The sequence below is a fragment of the Carcharhinus amblyrhynchos genome, unplaced genomic scaffold (genome assembly GCF_965287045.1).
Source record: "Carcharhinus amblyrhynchos unplaced genomic scaffold, sCarAmb.v2.hapA scaffold_38, whole genome shotgun sequence".
NCBI lineage: Eukaryota > Metazoa > Chordata > Chondrichthyes > Carcharhiniformes > Carcharhinidae > Carcharhinus > Carcharhinus amblyrhynchos.
The window spans coordinates 2,536,452-2,545,583 of NW_027649779.1; positions in this window are offsets into that span (position 1 = coordinate 2,536,452).

The window sequence follows — 9,132 nt, forward strand, 5'->3', positions numbered from 1 at the left end:
TAGTTTTAGACTCCCCTAACTTTGGGAAAAGATATTGACTATCAAGCTGATCTGTGCCCCTCATTATTTTATAGAACTCCATAAGATCACCCCTCAGCCTCCAACGCTCCAGTGAAAAAAGTCACAGTCTATTCAGCCTCTCCTTATAACTCAATCCGTCAAGTCCCAGTAGCATCCTAGTAAATCTTTTCTGCACTCTTTCTAGTTTAATAATATCCTGTCTATAATAGGGTAACCAGAATATCTGTGGGGTCTGAAAGATGGGCAGGTTAGGTGGATTGACCGTGCTAAATTCTCCCTTAATGTCCAAAGATGTGAAGGTTGGGGGGAATAGAGAGTAATGTGGGGTTACAGAAATAGGGTAAAATGCTCTATTGACATAGACTTGATGCACTGTTGGGATTTTGTGATTTTAATGGTGGGGGGGGTAGTTTGATATCTGGGGGAGAGTGTTGCAACACAGTGGCACAGCGGTTAGCATTGCTGCCTCACAGCGCTAGGATCCCAAATTCGATTCCCGGATTGGGTCACTGTCTGTGTGGAGTTTGCACATTCTCCCCATGTCTGCATGGGTTTCCTTCAGATGCTGTGGTTTCCTCCAGCAGTCTGAAAGACGTGCTGGTAAGATGCATTGGCCATGCTAAATTCTCCGTAAGTGCATCCGAACAGGAATGTGGCGACTCGGGAATTTTCACAGGAATCGCATTGCAGTAAGCCGACTTATTAGTGACACTAATAATAAACTTCGACTGCAGGTCAAGGTGCTGCTGTGACAATGCACCCTCTTGTTTAAGAACAAAGAACAAAGAACAAAGAACAAAAACAGCCCAGGAAACAGGCCCTTTGGCCCAACGAGCCCGCGCCGCCATCTTAACATCACCAGTCCCCCCCTCCACCCATGACCCTTATCTATTGTTTTTATGGCCATCCACATTGAGAGAAACTAATTTGGGGACAATTTATTACTGCCAATCAGTCTAACAGCACATCTTTGGGGTGTGGGAGGAAACCGGAGCACCCGGAGAAAACCCACGCAAGCATGGGGAAAATGCGCAAACTCCCACAGGCACCAGCCCAAATCCATGTGTCTGCACAGTAAACAGTGATAGTCACTGAGCTGTCGTCTTGCCCAGCATCTGGTCCAGTTTAGGCACACACTAACGACATGAAGCACTAGGCCAATCTCGAACAACCAAGAGCAGCCCCAGTACGACCCATCGCGTGTATGCCCCTTGTTGGACACAAGGCAGACCGACTTTAAACCAGTGAATGAAAAAGAAAAGAAAGCATTATTATTGTACCAGATCCATTTACCCTACCAGGGACGCCCCAATGCGAATGACCCTTATTTAAAACAATCTCCTATATCCACCCATCTCCAACCCACTCATGTGCCTGTCTAAGTTACTCTTAAACAACTCTAGCGTGTTTGCCTCCACTACCTTACTTGGCAGAGCACTCCATACCCCCACTACCCTCTGTGTGAAAAACCTCCCTCTAATATCTGTGTTCTACCTCTCCCCCCTCACCCTAAGCCCGTGGCCCCTAGTACTGTGTGTCTCTAAACACTCTGCAATGCTGAGACTGGGAGAGGAGTGAACAACAGGGAGCAGCATTGCAGCTTCTCTCCCCCCATTGAAACTGGGATTGTTGCTCCATCTGCTGCACCATCCCCACCACATCCACTGGGGGGCAATCTGGACAATGGGCTGCAGGCAGACCTCACTGCGCCTGCGCCACAATCACACCCATCGCCGGCGGCGGCCATCTTGCGTTGCCAGGGGAGACGGCCGGCGGCCATCTTGCGTTGCCAAGGGAGACGGCCAACGGCCATCTTGCGTTGCCAGGGGAGAGGGCCGGTGGCCATCTTGCGTTGCCAGGGGAGACGGCGTCCCGCGCGCTGCACTCTGGGGGAATTCCCCTCCTGCGCATGCGCCCACAGAGTTACATTTTAATTTTTAATATTTTGAATCTTGATGATTATTATTCACATCCTCACCCGTCAGACTTTCGGTTCCTTCTCCATTCGGGAACATGTTTTTTTTTATTCCGTCTTTTTTTCAATCACACCCGCGCGGTGCGCTCTGGGAAAATACTACAGCACATGCGCGGTTCCGCCACCTGCCTCTTTATAAAATTATGTATTTTATTTAATTTTAATTCCGCTCCGGGCCGGATTTCCGGGTGGGAATTTCTCTCACTTTCTACATTTCTGAACCGTCGCTTTTTCCTCGACGGGGGGAGGGGCTGATGGTGACGTCACGGAAATATGGCGGCTGGCCCCGCCTCTCTACAGGACCCGGATGTTCTGCCAACGAGCAGCGGCTGGGCCGGAGTGGGCAAGAGGTGACACTGGGCGGAGCAGCGCCCGGGCCTGTTACAGCGACCCCCGGTGGTCAGGAAGGGAAATAGCAGCAGCGCAGTCTCTGCCCAAAGGCTTCCCCAGTTCAGCTGCTCAGAGACACTGGGAACCTCTTCAACTGGAAACTTCTCACATTCACCCCTATCCATCTATCCACCCCTCCATCCATCTCACCCTCCCACCTTCTCTCCATCCAGCTCTCTCTGTCCCATCCTTGCACCCCTCTCTGCAACAAACCCATTCACTCAGAACAGCTGCTTCAATCTCATTACCTCAGTCTGTCTTCCAGCCTGTCTCAAATCCATTCTGTTCCCAGACACTTCATACATTAGACATTACAATTCAAATATTATAATCTCTCCAATTCTGTTTTTGTTCAATGATCATGGACAACCGATAAATCATTAATTGCACTCCCATTCTGAGTTACGGGGTATGTTTATCCATTTTCTCATTTCACGAGCTTTAGATTGACTTCTGTTATTATTTTAGTGATGACGTGGTGATGCCGGCATTGGACTGGGTTAAACACAGTAAGAAGTCTCACAACACCAGGTTAAAGTCCAACAGGTTTATTTGGTAGCAAAAGCTTTCAGAGTACTGCCCCTTTGTCAGATAAGTGGGAGTTCTGTTCACAAACAGAGCACATAAAAATACAAACTCAATTTGCAAAATAATGGTTGGAATGCGAGTCTTTACAGGTAAACAAGTGTTAAAGGTACTGTCTCATGTAGAACACCATCCACCCGGTACACGGTGCATATTCTTGCAACTCAGCCAACGTTGTCTACCTGATACGCTGCAGGAAAGGATGTCCTGAGGCATGGTACATTGGGGAGACCGTGCAGATACTACCACAATGGTTGAATGAAAACCACCCGACAATCACCAGGCAAGAGTATTCTCTTCCTGTCTGGGAGCATTTCAGCGGTCAGGGACATTCTGCATCTAATCTTCGGATACACTTTCTCCAAGGCGGCCTTCACGACACACGACAGCACAAAATCGCTGAGCAGACACTGATACCCAAATTCTAGATACAAGAGGATTCCTGAACCAGGATCATGGGTTCATGTCACACTATCTGTAATCCCCATGGCTTTCCTTGTTCTTGCAAAATCGCACTTACTGTCCCCGCTGGAGACAATGCACATCTCTTTAAACTTGCTTAACCCTCTCCCAACTTATATTGTCTGTATCTTTAAGACATGATTACCTGTAAAGGCTCGCATTCCAACCATTATTTTGTAAATTGAGTTTGTGTCTTTCTATGCCCTGCTTGTGAACAGAACTCCCACTGACCTGATGAAGGAGCACTGCTCTGAAAGCTAGTGGCTTTTTCTACCAAATAAACCTGTTGGAAATTAACCTGGTGTTGTGAGACTTCTTACATTATTTTAATTCCCAGCTGGTAGATTAGAGATTAACATCAACTGGTCATTGTCTCAGTTTATCTCTGTGTTTGTGAGGGTGTGTGTGATAGTTGTATGTCTGCGTGTGTCAATTCTTGTGTTTATGTAAGTCTATGTTTTTGTGGGCATGTCTGTGTGTGTTCGTGTATGTGTTTGTGTGTGTCTGTTAGATTGTCTGTAGCTGTTTGACATTGTGTATATCTGTATATGTGTCCTGGCAGCATTCCAGTAAATCTTTTCTGCACTCTTTCTAGTTTAATGATATCCTTTCTATAATAGGGTGACCAGAATTGCACACAGTATTCCAAGTGTGGCCTTACCAATGTCTTGTACAACTTCAACAAGACGTCCCAACTCCTGTATTCAGTGTTCTGACAGATGAAACCAAGCATGCTGAATGCCTTCTTCGCCACTCTGTCCACCCGTGACTCTGCTACGAACCTGTACAGCTAGATCTTTTTGTTCTATAACTGTCCACAACACCATCCCATTAAATGAATAAGTTATGTCCTGATTTGATTGACCAAAATGGATCACCTCGCATCCCTCTAAGTAAAACTCCATCTTCCGTTCACCAGTCCACTGGCCCAATTGATAAAGATCCCGTTGCAATCCGTGATGACCTTCTTCACTGTCCACCATGCCACCAATCTTGGTGTCAACTACAAACTTACTAACCATACCCCCTATGTTATCATCCAAATCATTAATATGAGTTACAAGAAACAGTGTACCCAGCACTGATCCCTGAGGCACACCGCCGGTCACAGGCCTCTAGTTTGAAAAACAACCCTCTAGAACCATCCTCTGGCTTCTGTCATCAAGCCAATTTTGGACCCATTTGTCTACCTCACCCTGGATCCAGTAAGAGTGTTTCCAGCTGCTGCTTCAACTGAACCATGGGGTGTGTGAGGAACTGCAGCTGGTCACACTTCCCGCAGACATAGTCGCCAGGGACACTAGAAAGTTCCCTAATCTCCCACATCTAGCAAGAGGAGCATATCGCTGTCCTAACTGCCATCTCTACACTTGGACACTGGAAAAAAAGAAGAGTCTTCCTTACTTGTGACAAAGACGGACATTCACAAACTCTGGGTGACAACACCCAGAAGAGTCACAGGATCAGATCCTGGGCTCGGGAGCTCCGAGGCCCAGATAACTGTGGGGCCTCGACTGAATGTTCACAGCTTTCTGCCACCTTTCCATTCTCGAGTATTATTTTAAACAATGGGCGTGGCCTAAATTAACAATGTTCAGGCCTGAGGTATTTCAGTTCAGTTCTGAGATCCAGTGTCCCAGAGCAGTCAAACTCTGCAGTCTCCAGCTCCCCGTCATATAAACCATCAGCTCCGGGCAGCAGAGAGATGGGAATCCTTCTTGTTTTCACCCTGTGTGTCTGTTTACCCCGTGAGTACCGATCAAACTAACCCACATTGTGTGGATTGGGTATAAAGCTGTCCCAGTCCATCCCAATTACAGACACTGTTTGGGGTTTTAGCTCCGTTGTGTGGTTCAGCTCTGATGGTCCATTAAACTCTCTGTGTTTAATTTCCAGGATCTTTCAGTCAGTCAGTGACACAAAACCCAGGAGAGGTGACCAAGCAGGAGTGTCAGTCTCTCACCATCACCTGTGTTTTACATGGTTATGGTTATAACTTGGTAAACGGCGAGTTCTTCAAACAAACCCAGCCCGGGAAGGAGCGGGAGCGGATTTCCATCGGAGGGAGATTTATTGTGTCTGTGAACAAAGCAGGAAAGACATTTTCGCTGGAAATTCGGAATGTGAGAGTTGTGGACGCCGCCACCTATTACTGTAAAGCTCATTATAAGTACTACACACAGTGATGGGCCTCGGCTTCCCGCGATACAAAAACTCTCCCTGCAGATTCTCACAGAACCAAATGAAAAACCAGAGTTAATCTACCCTGAATAACCACCCCACCTCCCACCACCCTCCGCAATCCCACAGTTGCGCCTATTTTTTGATCCCAGTTACAAACCCTGACACCAGATGGGACCCTAGGCTCACAGCCGGAACTGGGAGCCACATTCCGCGCTGTTTAATTCATGTTCCAACATCCCACCCAGTACCTGAGGTTTTGATGCTGAACTGTATCACTGTGTAACTGTTGGGACAGCCACGGTGGAAAGAAGCTGAGCAAATACCTGCGCACAATAACACTATAAATTCTCAGTGCCCAGACTTTGAATCATTGGAGTGACGATATTATCGCTGTGATCTGGATTATTTCCACTGTAATCTCCACCACTCCCATTTTTCTATGATTTTTTTGCGATATATGAAGTTAATATTTCCTTCCTGCGGCCATTTACTGAGAGCTCGGGCCTCACAAAATTACAATTTGAACCGACAGAGACGTTGAACCCTTGAATATTATTTATTGAATTTAAATCCCCCGAATAATTGGACATTTCCGAGTGACTGGTGATGGTTTTCCGGCAGATTGAGATTTCGGTGGTTTTTGTACCGAGGAGACTGAGGGTGGAGTCACTGTGTATTTGTTGGAAATTTGCTGATGTGGATGGATCCGGGACGGTGGTGAGGGTCACAGCCGGTAAGTGACTCCAAACCCCGCCTTGTTACAGTCTGTCTCGTTTAATGTCCCCCTTCACTTTATCATTGTGATCTTTCTCGTTTCAATCCCATCGAATCTTCCTGTGGAGAATCATCCGGTACAGATTCCGAGTTGGGAGCAGGGGCTCATTCTGGGGTCGGCTCCAATCCGGTCTCTTTGAAAGTCTCTTTGAGACCTGATGGAGTCAGCGGTCAGTGGAACAGGGGTAGTGGGGGGAGGCTTTGGGGGGAGAGGGGGCGGGGGCCGAGTGGGTTCGGGGGAGAGGGTGGTGAGGGGTGGGGTGGGGGTGCCATTGTTAGGTGTGATGTTGGAGTTGACAACAACTGGATGATTGTTGGTTTAAGGGGCATCTCAGCATCAAGAACCCTGACACCTCTGATAGCTTTTAACAAACTCAAATTAACAACACTCCGGAATCCACTCTGGATGTTAACTGTGACTGAGGGAGATCTGGCAGCCGTTTCCAGCCCGACAACGGGGTCACAAGACTCTCTCCTGGGCAGTAGATTGCAGTCCTAGCCCTGGAATGTCAATAAAGTACCGGCTGAATGAGATCAGTATCACTGCGGCCAGTTTATTTAACCAGAGCGACTCATTCAATACCTGAACCAGGTGACAAAAAGGAAAATGACACAACGGATCGCAGGTATAAATGAACTGATTGTTGGTCCGAAGGAATGTTTTAATAGAGAAATCAGTGACTGAACTTACTGAGGTTCTACCTGATATTTCTTTAAATAGCCTCCATTTAACAAATCACTTCACTTTTCTTATTTCCCACCGTTACTGGTTAGTTCTGGAGCAGAGATCTTCAGTAATTTTGCCAGGATATTTTCAGGCCCATAGCTTTTTGCAGAATCCAGTGCCTTCAGCCGCTGCTGAAGTCCCGTGGAGTTAATTAAACTGGATGAAGACTGACATCACTGATGTTGGGGACCTGTGGAGGAAGTCCAGATGGATCATCCAAACGGTACCTGTGGACGGAGAATGTTGCCACTGCTTTAGCCTTATCTTCAGCAGACTGACAACTCATTTATAGGGATACTGCTGGGATTGCCTCCTGAAGTCTTCATTGAACCAGTGTTACTGCCTTGTTAGCTAATGTCAATGCAGGGGACATGCTCGGTCATGAGGTTACAGACAGTCTTTGAGTACAATTCTGCCGCTGATGGTCCATAATGCCTCATGATGCCAAGCAATCAGTTGCTAAATCTGCTGGAAATCTATTCCATTCGGTCCGATGACGGTGCCACACTACAACATAGACTGTAGCTCAATGTGAAGTTAGGGCTGAGAGAGGAGGAGGTGGAAGTCAATGAGGGAGAACAGGAAAAATAACAAAGTGTTGTGAAGAGTTTTTTTTTTGAACAAGCAATACATAATTAATCGACAGGGAGGGATAGATCGGATTATCTCTGGAGAATGCTGAAAATATAATAAACACGAATTGATAATGAGACTTGTGGAGGTTCGGAGTGAAATGGACTCCTGTCGGGAATCCTGTGTAAAATTTGGTCTTTGTTATGGAAGGATCTACATACTTTGAAGGGAATTTACATTGTCCTTTGAGAAGAGATTGAAGACCCAGAGTCGAGTTTGAGGTTAGAGGAATTAGGAGTGATCTCTTTAGAATTTATCATATTCTCAAAGGACTAGACAAAGCATATATTGGGTGGTTGTTTTTTTTTTCTAGGCGGGGAAGTCTATAACTTGGGGTCACATTTTCAGAATAACTGTTCAGCCATTTGGACTGAGAAGAGGAGAAATTTCTTCAGTCAAAGCCATTGTGGTGAATCTAAGGATTCTGTACATCAAAGAGCAATGGTTAGTCAGTGTTAAACAAATTCAGGGCAGCGTTTGTTATATTTCTGTACAGTAAAATAGTCAGGGGGAATGGGTCAATGCAGGAATTTCTTGTTGAGGCAGAAGATAATCTGCAACATTACTGAGCGATGGCGTAGCTTTGAAATGTGGAACAGCCGCTCTTGCTCCTATTAGTTGGAAATTTTGCTTTGATGTCTGCATTTCTCAGGAAATCAATCCACACCAATTTCTGGAAATGGAGAACATGCTGGGTCTCTTTTCAACTAGAGGTTGGAGAGCAGTGAAGAGGATTCATAGAAATCGTTCATATAATGAACAGGTTAATGGGATGGATGTGACCAAATTATTTATTTCTGGGTGTGTCTGGAGCAAAGGGCTATTAACATCTGATAGTATTACAGTCCCAGTTGATGGTTACTATTGGATGGGAAGCTCCCAGATGAAAAATTATTGGATAGGCACATGGAGCACACCAGAATGATAGGGAGTGGGATAGCTTGATCTTGGGTTCGGACACAGCTCAGCACAACATTGAGGGCCAAAGGGCCTGTACTGTGCTGTAATGTTCTATGTTTCTATGTAAATGCATCACTGTGTCTATCTCCAGTGAAAGTTTATCAGTCAATATTTAGTATTCAGTGCATTAATGTTCTCCCCTGAACTAAACGACTCTGGGCTGATTGATATTTTTCTGGGGAGTTTGATGTGTTGATGAGTGAAAAGTGAACTGAAGGCGATGTTATTGGGTTTAGATTGAAGAAGAAGGGAGGAGCCTGATGTGGAGCATCAAAAATAAAAACTGAAAAGAAAAGTAGATCAGTTGGGCCGAATGGCCTGATTCTGTGCTGTAAACTTTCTGAATCTTTCCACTCCGCCCCCCGAGTTATTTGAGAAAACAATTGTGTTCACCTCTCCTCCAAGCTGCAAAACAAAAATG